The sequence below is a fragment of the Ochlerotatus camptorhynchus genome, unplaced genomic scaffold, assembly GCF_037179485.1.
Source record: "Ochlerotatus camptorhynchus isolate MF236.1 unplaced genomic scaffold, CSIRO-AGI_Acam_v1.1 ptg000114l, whole genome shotgun sequence".
In the NCBI taxonomy this organism is placed as follows: Eukaryota; Metazoa; Arthropoda; class Insecta; order Diptera; family Culicidae; genus Ochlerotatus; species Ochlerotatus camptorhynchus.
The window spans coordinates 341,130-352,848 of NW_027040604.1; the positions used below are offsets into that span (position 1 = coordinate 341,130).

The following is an 11,719-nucleotide window of genomic DNA, read 5'->3' on the forward strand; positions in this document are numbered from 1 at the left end:
TTGTCCTCAACTTAATCATGCCGTGACACAAATAAAGACATAAAAACTCATCCAAAACAACACGATTCACAAAGGCGCTCCTAAGCCCGGCTAAATGACGATGTTTTCCAGGAAAACATCTTGTTAGAGCCACATCTAATGCTGTACGATAACGGCTATAGAGACACTGCAGACAAGAAGCAGCACCAACACCATAGAATCGAAAGCCATAAAAACAACCATTTTTCTATACAGAACTTTTTTGGATCGTCCTACATGTCGCATGTCGTCGTGGTTAAGGCGACGCTCGTTCCCGTAAATATATTATCCAATCTACACTTCCTTTCGCCAGATCGACTCGAGCCGGTACATGAGACTCGGACACAGGCAACTATCCATTCCCTGGGCGATAAACATTCTGGAGAACCGGAACCGGATGAAAAACTGCCCCATCAAACATAACGCCCTCATCCACTTTAGATAAAGTATTAGAGGTGATTGTCGTCGCATCGCTTCCTTTTTTAGATGACAACAACAACAACAAAGACAGAAAAAGACCTCCCGGAGAGGAAAGTGCTTCAACATTCATAAATGCCAGACTGAAGAAGAAGGAGGTTCCATTTGTAGGGTTTCTTTTCTACTTTTCTGATCCGATTTATGATTTTTAGCGGTCAAAAGGGGTTGAAATATAACTGCATCAAATTCCCTCCCACACTTTGACTGGCAACGAGAACGATGGCAACCGACGACAGTAATCTTTTGGCAATTGGAAAATCTATAACGTTGCGAACGGAGCATCATCATCGAGTGGGGGAAAAGGGTGAACTAGGATGTATGACTTTTAACCCCTTTCAACCGATTTCTCGGGGTTAATAAGCAGAAGGTGGCATATTGGGATTTGTGCTTCGGTAAATATTTTCGATTTTTACTTGTCCTCATGAGCGTCTTTCTACTATTGTAAGCTTAAATGTTCATGTATTTCACTAAATAAACTCATTTATTGAAAATGTACCTTAGGGTAAGTGTGGAAAATTTTGGTCCTATCATAAATAAATTAAAAAAATAAAATAATTTACAAAATTTATTTCGTTGCAAGGTTAGAGCATATATTTTGCCGTACATGATGATGGTGCATGATAGTGGTCTACCACACCGAATGGAAACTAAGTATGATAGCAGTGGGCTCTCTTCTCTGTTTGTCTTGATCAATCTTAATAAGCTCTAGTAGTCCTCAATATTTCGCTGCATGAAGGGCCAAAAACGGATAGGGTGGATCGATAGGCAAACAGGATCGCACAATTGGTCAAAAAGACGAGTCCCCTAACAGGAAGATGCCCCAATGAGAAGGGAGAAGAGCCCGCCCTTTATCCATGAAATGTTATCAACCGGGAGTTGGCATTCCCATTCTCCCCATCCGAATCGCTGCAATGTTATTTCTGATGTGTTTTACGACATTTCGACGTCCATTATGATCTTGAGTTCCTACTTGCGTCTTATAAAACCGTAACACCAGTGCGGAAAATGGACAGTGTCTCCGATTATTTTCATCACGAGCATCGTTTTTTTTTTTCGTATTGGGTATTTTGATCACTGCGACCAGTACTTTGATCTATTGTGATATATTCCCCGTTTTAATATTGCTTTATCAGCATGTCGTATCACCATTTTATGAAGCGACCGACTTAGACTGACCGAAAGCATTTTCCCAGTCAGGTATTACATTTCGAATGAATTGCACTACTTGGCTGGGAACTGAATTCCAAATATCAAAGGGTTTTGTCAGCCCAGAAAAATACACCTCTTATTGAAGATTGCTGTACAAGAGCATAGCAGGTGTTCAGAGTCTTCTTTTCCTATGGCACATAATCGACACATGTCCTCTTGAAGTTTTCCTATTAGCTTCAAGTGATATTTACAGGGATAGTATCCTGTTCTTAAACCAGTGTACATACTGAGATCTTTCTTTGATAGTTCAAGAATTTTGCTAGTCATTGAAATGCTCGGATTAATTAACCGTTTCGACTGCCTAGCAATGAGAGTGTTGTTCCAATTGGTCTCCACTTTCATTTTTTCCCATTTCTTGAACTCCATTCTAAGAGAGCAAGTGGAAACTCCACAGAATGCTTCTGGTTCTATAAATTGTTGAGATGATCCATTCATTCCCTTGAATTCCGCAGTGATCAGGAACCCAAAATAGGTTCACTTGATTTTGACAGGTAAAATTTTGGAGTGACATTGCACATTCCCATACAAGTTTAGAATTACATGTTGCTAATTTCAAAGCATTTAGTGCTGCTTGGCTATCAGACATGATGCAGATATTCGAATGTCTTTAATTTATACGCAAGCAATTTTTAGAACATTCAAGAATTGCTTGGACTTTTGGTTGGAACACGGTAGGCCAGTAGCCCATTGATATTGAGATATTTATTTCTGGACTTGTTACCCCTGCTCCTACACGATTATCCAATCTAGAGCCGTCTGTATAAAAGACATTGTCCCCCATTGTCCCACAAATCGCGATTCGCATCTGTTACATTGTAGAGACGATCGAAGTGATATTTTTTCTTCATTCCAATCTTCATTTTGTATCACAAGAGAATCAATATTGAACATTTTTAGGATGCTCATATGTCCTCTAAGATCACCTTCAAGAAAGTTCTGTCCCCGTAGGATCTTTAATGTACTTCTTTCGGCTTCTAATTGAATAAATTAATGCAACGGAAGCAGATAAAGTAGAGCATCTAGTGCCATACTTGGTGTGCTGCTCATTGCACCAGTTATTGAAAGAGTGGCTAGTCTTTGCAGCCTCCCCAGCTTCTTCTGAGCTGATTTTTCATTGGTTTTAGGCCACCAAACCAATGATGCATAGGTTATTCTGGGTCTTACAATCGTCAAACAAATCCAGTGGATCATTTTAGGTTTGAGTCCCTATTTCCTACCAAAAGTTTTTTTTTTACTTATCCAAAGAGCATTTGTTGCTTTACTGATGACTTGCTCTACATGCGAATTACAATTTAGTTTGCTGTCAAGAGTAACTCCCAGATACTTGACTGTGTTTAAAAGTTCTAAAATTATGCCTTTCAGTTTAATATTATTTAAGGACATTTTTTTTCCTTCGTGTGAATGGTACAACAGTTGTTTTAGATGGATTAATATTCAATCCTTCGCTAGTGCACCACGATGAAACATAATTTAAAGCAATTTGCATTCTACTTGAAATGACGTAGTTATATTTTCCATGCACTAATATGACTATATCATCTGCGAAGCCAATAATCTCGAAGCCCTGTGCTTCTAAGTTTTTGAGAAGGTCATCAACTATTAAAGACCACAGAAGAGTTTAAAAACACCTCCTTGAGGACACCCTTTTACAGCTCTCACTGCTAAGGTTTGCTGAGATTTCTCTTTTACTAAGCATTTCGTTAATCCAATTAACAATCTTATCTATTTTATCGAACTCATGTTTCATCATAGCGTATTTCATTGAGTTATATCAAATGCTCCTTCAATATCAATGAACGCTGCTATAAGGAAATTTCTTTTGATTCGAAAGATTTTTCTAGTTTTGTAACCTAAAGTATTTAGGAGACGTTTTATCCCTTTTACTAGCCTTTTAAATAAATATAACCTTAACTTGACGCCAGGTTATTGGAATATAGTTTAATTTTAAGCTTGCTCTAAACATGTCTGTAAGAATAAGTGTCAATGTTTTTTTTTCCTTTCTGGAGTAGTACTGGAAAAATTCCGTCCCTACTTGGTGATTTGAAAGGTTCAAAAGAATCAATCGCCCATTCAACTCGTTTCTCTGTAAAAATCATGTTGGCCAGATTTTGAGCATCTTTCCTGGCTCTCTCTGATGCAGTCGACTCGTTCATTGTTTCCTGAACATACGTCCTGGTTTTTCCAGAGACATTTTTTGCTGCGTATATATTCTGGTCTTCATTTATGTTAGAAGTCGAACATGGAAAGTGTGTTTTCATCACTATCTCTAACGTTTCACCTACTGATCCAGTAAACGTGCCATACTCTTTTTAAGAGTTCCTAGGCCATTTGAATGATCTTTTGAATGAATTTTCTGCAATCTAACAGCAATTGGAGTATTTTCAATGTTTTCACATGTATGCCTCCACGAGCATCACTCTATTGTCGTATCGCATGTGCTCCATTTTGCAGATTTTCTTTCACTTTTAGTTTGGACTCGATGGTACCAGAAAAGAAATAGATGTATACATTATTAGCAATGCTGTGATATAACCACAACGGGATGGCCGTTTCGAATGGTTCAACGGATGTGAAATGAGGGAACATTTAAATTTAACACGATTTAAAGTATTTCAATGCAACATTAAAATTTTTGACTAAAAATTCTGCCATTCCATAGCAATACAATATAGTGGTTTTCAAAATTTCGTAAAAATTGGTAGTTTTATTCCGTATCGCAAAATATTGGACCCGTATTTTTTATTTTGTCATAACGGCGACCATTTCCATGTAAAGGAAGTCCAAAAAATCGATTTTTATAAAAAATTACTTTTTTTTTCAAATAATCATAGTTTTTGAGCCACCAACATATTTAATGAAAGGTTATTAGAAATACTTTTTAGGTAAATTAAAATGAAATTGTAAATTTGGGATTTTGTATTGAAAAACATACAGTTGCTATAAATTGATGGAGATGCTGATTTTGTTAAGTGTTGTGTAAAAAATCCAAAATTTTCAAGGAAGAATAGAAAAATATATTGCGTCCTCTGTCTACAAACTATGAAATTCATTAAAAAAAACAACTGCTTGAATCAAACATGAAATTTGAAAACAAAAACAAAGACTACGAATTTTAATTTATTTTCAAATCCCGGAACTTCATTTATTTTTCTGTACCCAGAATCTCGAAAAAATATCAACTTTTGAATCAACTTGATACTCTAGGAACTCTGTAGCCTGTTTTGAAAAATGTTTAGAATCATCTTAGAATATCCTCATCTTAGATGTTTTCTGGCATTCCCTTATAAAAAAAATTTGTTTTTGTTTTGTGATTTGTTTTCCGTTGATCTTGTTTTCCGTAATGAGTACCAATGCTACCGATTTCAGGGAGGCAGAGCTCCAACACCTGGACACAACTTATCGACCCATCAACTCATGAACCAGAGATCAACGAGTTAACCCAACAAACAATTTGAGTTGATTAATAGTCGAACAAGCTATTTTTTAGCTGAAGAAGCATATTTTTGCCTGAATAAGCTCTTATTCAGCATTCAATGTTTGTTGGGAACTTTCCCTTCCGAAGAGATGTTATGCCTTAGAAAATCCCGCTTGCGCCGACTGGGATTGAACTGAGGCTCTTTGGGGTGAGAGGCAAGCACGCTTACCACTACACCACCGGCGCTGCTAATCCCATATTTTTTTTCATAATACTCATTAAAATCTTCTTAAGGAAAAGATCACCACTCCGCAAAATTAAAATAATTTTTTATTTGGCTTAAAATATTGGAAAAAGATATCAAAAATCTATAAATAATAAATTTTTTTGTAATTTTCTAAAGAAAATTCACGTGCAAAAACATTTTTTGTAAGTCATTATGGTATAAATTTAGACTAAAAAAAGACAAAACATGGACCTTTCGGTTTTGCTAAGAGTCCATTTTTTTCATGATAAGATAGAAAAAATATGTTTACTAGTAAATTTTCTCAAGAATCTATGGAAAAATTAATTTTCTTGGATTTTTATATTTTTTTTCCATTATTTTTAGAAAAATAACAACGTGCCGAAAAAAATATATTCGGGCGGTAAACTTCTCCTTAAGAACACTATTTGAAAGTACTCTACAATGCTCATCAAATTATTAATAATTCTTGCTGTTATTCCTAGGAATTCCTCGAAGAATTGTCCTGAAAATTCACTTGGAGTTCACCTCAGCATTCACTAAATATTCTCCTTTGAATTATCTAATCACCCGAATATCCTTGGAATACTCCTCGAAATCCCCTTTGAAATATTCTTCAGATTTTTTTTTAAAGAATATTCTTACCTTTGGCATTATTTTCAGAAATGCTATTGAATATATTTCAGAATTACATTTCAATCTAGAATTACATTTCGAATTCCCTTGTAATTTAACGCACAACTATGAAATTCTAACCTAAGAATTACATGCAGTGCTCATAACAAGTTCCATAAATGTCTCCTCATAATTTGTCAAGACAGAAATTTTCATCTGTGGTTCTACAGGAATTATACTTAGCTTTAATTAAATTCTCCAAATACTCCCTTGGAAAAATGCTCCGGATTCTTTTTCTCCCAGAATCTTTTCGAAATTATCCTCACAATGTCTTTAGATTTCTCTTTTGTATTACCTTAGAGGTAGTGAAATCACCCTTCTCGTCTAAATTTTCTCATAATTCCTTAAGAATTAACGTCAAAAACTGTTATGAATTTTCATTACAATTTCTTTTGGATCCTATTCAGGGTTGCTTTTGAATTTTACTCAGATTTACCTTTTTTGTGGGTAACCCCAAACTTATGATCGACGACATGAATTACTACTTTATTTATTTAAAATATTTTCTAAATCTTTCCGCCATCCTGGATGTAGGTATAGAATAAGGGTTCTACAACCACTTTCATTTCAAAATTTGGTCGACCAAATTCTGAGAAAATCAGTCTTGATTATACAGTGTGAGTTTTGGAAAATGTTGTAACTAACAGATAAGTTTTAGTATTCAAAAATTGTAAAATATATTAAACCAGTTACCTACGAACTACATTTCAGACAATACCAATCTAATTACTTATAAAGATCGAGAATCGGTCGTAAAATGACAGAGATATGAGTAAAAAACATTTACATGTTTTTTTAAAAGGTGACCCCAAACTTATGATCGGGAGTGTAATTTATGTCAAAGAACTGCTCATGTCATAAAGAAGAAATCAACTCTAAGAGTAAAACATTAGTTTTAAGTTGGATTATTCTAAAGCTTTTGTCTGTCAAAAAATTGCTCATGTCATGAAGAAGGTGACATCTCCAAGAGTGAAAAAAGTTTGTTTGAGTTTTGTTGAATAGATTTTATCTTCCAAATAACTGATCATGCTATAAAGAGGGATCCAACTTTAAAAGAGATAAATGATTTGAAAATTTCAGTTAAATTGCTCATATTGCGCCTAAGTTTTGTTTGCCTGTTTTCTTTACTAAGTATATTACGTTTTCAACCTTTTGTACTTTCGACCTTAGAAATTTCGGCCTTTTGTGTTTTTTTTTATTCGACCTGGGTGGTGCTGGGCATTTCAAATGGCACCCATTGAACTGATTTTTTTAATTCTCATGTCATTTGATGTTTTACACCAGTGGTGCTCATCCCCTTTTTGCAATGTCATATTTTAGGTTGAATTTTGTGTGTTTCCCAAACATTGCGGCAAAACATTCGTGATGCAAAAATAAATTCATGTTGAAGATATTGCATCATAGAAATCCAGCCTCACGTGCGGCTCGGGGCCGCACTTTGGTCATCACATTATAGGTTTTATTAGTTTCAAGACGGATTTAATCTCAAGGCCCACACAAACCGGAAAATTTTCCGACCATATCTCCGGAACCAGTTGACCGATTCCAAAAATATTCAAAAGCATTCTTCGGTACCATAGTACATTTCATTTGGTACATATTGCGTCCAATTCAGTTCAGTGATTGTCGAGAAACATTACCTACAAAATTTGCGTTACACACACACATACATTTTCCGATCTTGTGCTTTGAGTTCTTGGTTGCGCAGTTTTGTTTTGGGCTTTATTACGGATGTCACTACACGGTGATAAGGAAGTGGTACTCCGAATAAGAGCCATGATTTCCGAACAAATCAAATGAGAATCACTACACCGTGACGACAAGTGACGAGTTTTCACCGTGAAGTGACATCCGTAATAAGCCCCTTTGTCTTGTTTTAAATAAGAACTAAATTATTACAATTCGCCCCACGCTTCGGCGCCAGATAATTCCTTCTTTAGAATCGAAAAGTTTATAAGCATTCTGTTTTCGACTAAAGCAGTGATCTCTTACAGTAAAATATAATTATACATGCAAAACAAATGGGGTAAGGGTGAATTTTTTACATCCTCTGCAGTTTTTACTCGAGAGTCCAATATTTGTACTATAAACTGAAGAAGTCTGCACATTGTAGATAAGAGGATAAGAAATTAAGGTAGTGGAATTAAATGGAAATTACTAGTCTTTCTCTCTTTCTTTACATTTAAACCTTTTTCAGGAACACCAAAAGCCTTCAGCACAACTCAGTTAGAAACGTATATGTAAATCCTTTATGTGTATTGAGCTGAAAATGAACCCACTGCCCACAAGAGTAATCAGTAGAGTGCAACTTAATGAATTAAACAACATGCACGCATCTACCAGTGTTTCAGTGAGAAATCATGCCGGAAATAGGATTCCATTGCCCCGGATGAATTTTCATAAAGCAGCCTAACAACCAAGGTCCCAGGACGCATCTACACGTAAATGAATTCTTAGAACTTCCAGCCAAGGCGAAGACGTACTTCCTAATTGAATAGGGATCGTCGATGAAGTGGGAGAGCATTCTACATATTCAAATAGAATAGACACACACACACACAACCACAGCAAGCAATTTCCACTTTCAATCTTGGCACGCCTGCCAATGGGAAAGATACCGGAGATAACATCAACTTACCAGTTTTTGATTAGAAGCTACACCAACAGCAGGAGGAACCGGACGAAACACCGGAAACGGTGATGAAGCTCAGCTCCCTGAAATTTTAATCACCAGAGGCGAAATTGGATTTGGAATCAATTGTACCTATCTTCGTTCGTTCACTCTTGCTCCGTGTTTGATCCTCCCACTGATGTCACACAGAATTGGCTCACCATATAACTGACTGTACAAAAACTGCGAAGGAAATTTAAAATCGAACTTCGTTAGACAAGCCACCCGATTTGATTGGATTTCGAGAGCAATTTATTTAATTGCTTCGGAATTCAATCTCCGTCGGTTTGGTCCGGTGACCTCCCTAAGGGCGCAGTTCGAATTTGAATTTGCTTCGCTTCTGTATATGTTCTTCAAACGTTGTTCTTTCCGTTTTCAACTTTGCCGTGTTTCACATGTGATCAATCGAATCAAAAAAAAATACTTCTTTCCTACATTCGCAAACTTTCCGTTAGTTTACACAAAGAAAACTTCTTTCCGTTTATTAAGGCGAAACTCGGACATCCACTGAGAGTTTCGATATTTTTCACCTCCTTCGTTCCCTATCCCAAAATTCGGCACAACTTGTCGAGATTCTCAGATTTCTCCAGCCAGCGCACGGCCGTTTAAATTCAAGCAGGATCGTGTGACGGGAAACGCAAAAAAAAACGTTCACCGTGGAATGCAACTCGACAGTCTCCACTCGACTCGGGGCTGCCCGCTTGTTCACATACACAGTACTGTCCAACAACACGTCACACACCAGAAATCCACAACTGAGTCGATTATTGGGGAAGTGAAACTCCTTCGACGGCGCGCGCGAACAGCTGAACTGGTTTTCTTCTCACCACTCTACTACATATACGCCCGGTCGAGTTGCATGGACCCACTGACTACTGACGAAGTTTACGCAGCATCAAACACAACACACCAACCTCTCGAATCGCAGTGATCTCCGATATTCAAGGGCGCCACTAATACTCAATTACAAGAACACACACCTGTCACGGACAGCGGTCGATGGCTAACTGATTCGTCGAAGACTGCTACTGGTGCCCCTCAGCTTCATCATAACATTTCATTGCATTTGGTTTGGGAGTTTCGCTCCACGAACGGACGGTGAAACCTAACGTGCCAGCCCCACAAGAAGCACATGCTTGGCAACGGCTCCATCCCGCAGACCACACGAGAGAAGGAGAGACTGCGTGGTTGTTGAGAGCGGGAGAGAATTGAGATTTAATTATCGGTGCGAGAAGTTTTTCCTTAGACTTGCCTTATTGAATGCCAAATCAACCCTAGGCGTGCTTTCCCTTTTCGGGACATCATGATCGGTTTGTCGGAACAGAATTTGCTTCTGAACCAATATTGTTAACGAATTAATTGTATTTTTGGGTACGTATTCGCCGACATTTCAGCGCTATAACCAGATTCAGAAGAATGAATATCAATACACAAATCGAAGCTTCTATCGAAATGCATGTGGCCATTTTTGAAAAACTTCTTTATTTATGTATATATTTGTTTATTGATAAATTTGATTACTTGATTACTCATTGAATTAAAAATAATTAAATATTTTTGGTTGGAAATGCTAACAGGAAGCTTTAGTGTGCTCTGCGTACATCGTACGGGTTAGGCAAAAGATGTGCGTCTATCTTTAAAAACTGTCGCTAACTTCGCGTTTGAAGTAACATAAAAAACACTTTGAATATATATTTTTATTTATTAATTTATTAATTTACTGCATTATTAATTTATTAATTTATTAGTTTATTAATTTTTTAATACATTTATTTATTAAGTTATTAATTAATTCATTAGTTTATTGAAAAATTTATTATATCCTTAATTAGTTAAGTTATTATTGTTACAGTGATCACCAGATTTTGTCAGCGCCTCCACGCACCAGAATTTTATCTTTCAATAGTTTCACATTTTTGTAATTCCAAACCTTTCTCATTCATCTTCAAGATGACTGTTTAAGGTATATTTTGGTGCAATAATACCACTAAAAAGCCCACGCTTTTCATAGAACATAATAAAAGATTTTCAAATAAAGGGCTGTCATTACTGTATTACTTTATTTATTTATTAATTAATTTATTAAGGGGGAAGAAATGAACTACACACTAAGAAAAATTTATGTAAATTTGACATAAATTTGAGTCATAACAGGTTAGTTATTTTTAAGTGTGTAGCCTACGGCTAAAAATCTCTACAGTAAAGCATTACAAAAATATATTAATTTAGTACTTTATTAACCCTAAGTTTCTCTAATAAAACAAATACTTCATCAATGTGTGACTTTATTCATTTATTGATTTATAAGTTTATTACTGTATTAATCTAATTAACAAATTTATTAATTTATTAAAACATTATTCTATTGATTTATTAATTTATTAATTAACTAATTTTTTTATCTATTAATAATTATTATTTAATAACTTAATTTATTTATTACTTTATTAATTTCCTAAATTATTAATTTATAAATAGTTTTTTGTGCTTTTTTTTATCAATTTACTTTATAAATTTATTAATTCATAAGGTTAATAGTTTATTGACTTTTCAATTTACTGATTAATTTACCTTTAATTTATTAATTTATTACTTTATTAATTTATTTGTCATATTATTAAATTATATTAATTATTAAATAGTAATTTTTTTTAATTAATTTATTAATTATTTATTAATTCATTACTTATTAAGTTTTTTATTTACTTACTTACTTACTTACTTACTTACTTACTCACTTACTTACTTACTAACTAACTAACTAACTAACTAACTAACTAACTAACTAACTAACTAACTAACTAACTAACTAACTAACTAACTAACTAACTAACTAACTAACTAACTAACTAACTAACTAACTAACTAACTAACTAACTAACTAACTAACTAACTAACTAACTAACTAACTAACTAACTAACTAACTAACTAACTAACTAACTAACTAACTAACTAACTAACTAACTAACTAACTAACTAACTAACTAACTAACTAACTAACTAACTAAC

At 35.0% G+C, this 11,719-nt stretch overlaps 1 protein-coding gene across 7 annotated transcripts in view; it reads right to left on the bottom strand.

Annotated features, from left to right (window-relative positions):
• The window catches only part of mtg (mind the gap), a 239,022-nt gene extending 229,293 nt beyond the window's left edge, over positions 1–9,729 (bottom strand). For 3 of the 7 annotated variants that reach the window (XM_065220052.1, XM_065220051.1, XM_065220045.1), the window contains exons 1-2: positions 9,624–9,729; positions 8,677–8,892 (exon numbers count right to left, since the gene is read on the bottom strand). The gene's annotated coding sequence lies outside the window, so the exon portion shown is untranslated. Of the gene's footprint in view, positions 1–8,676; positions 8,893–9,422 lie in introns of all 7 variants that reach the window. The other 4 variants (XM_065220046.1, XM_065220049.1, XM_065220048.1 and 1 more) reach the window with 4 other exon arrangements.
• Positions 9,730–11,719: the final 1,990 nt, after the last annotated feature.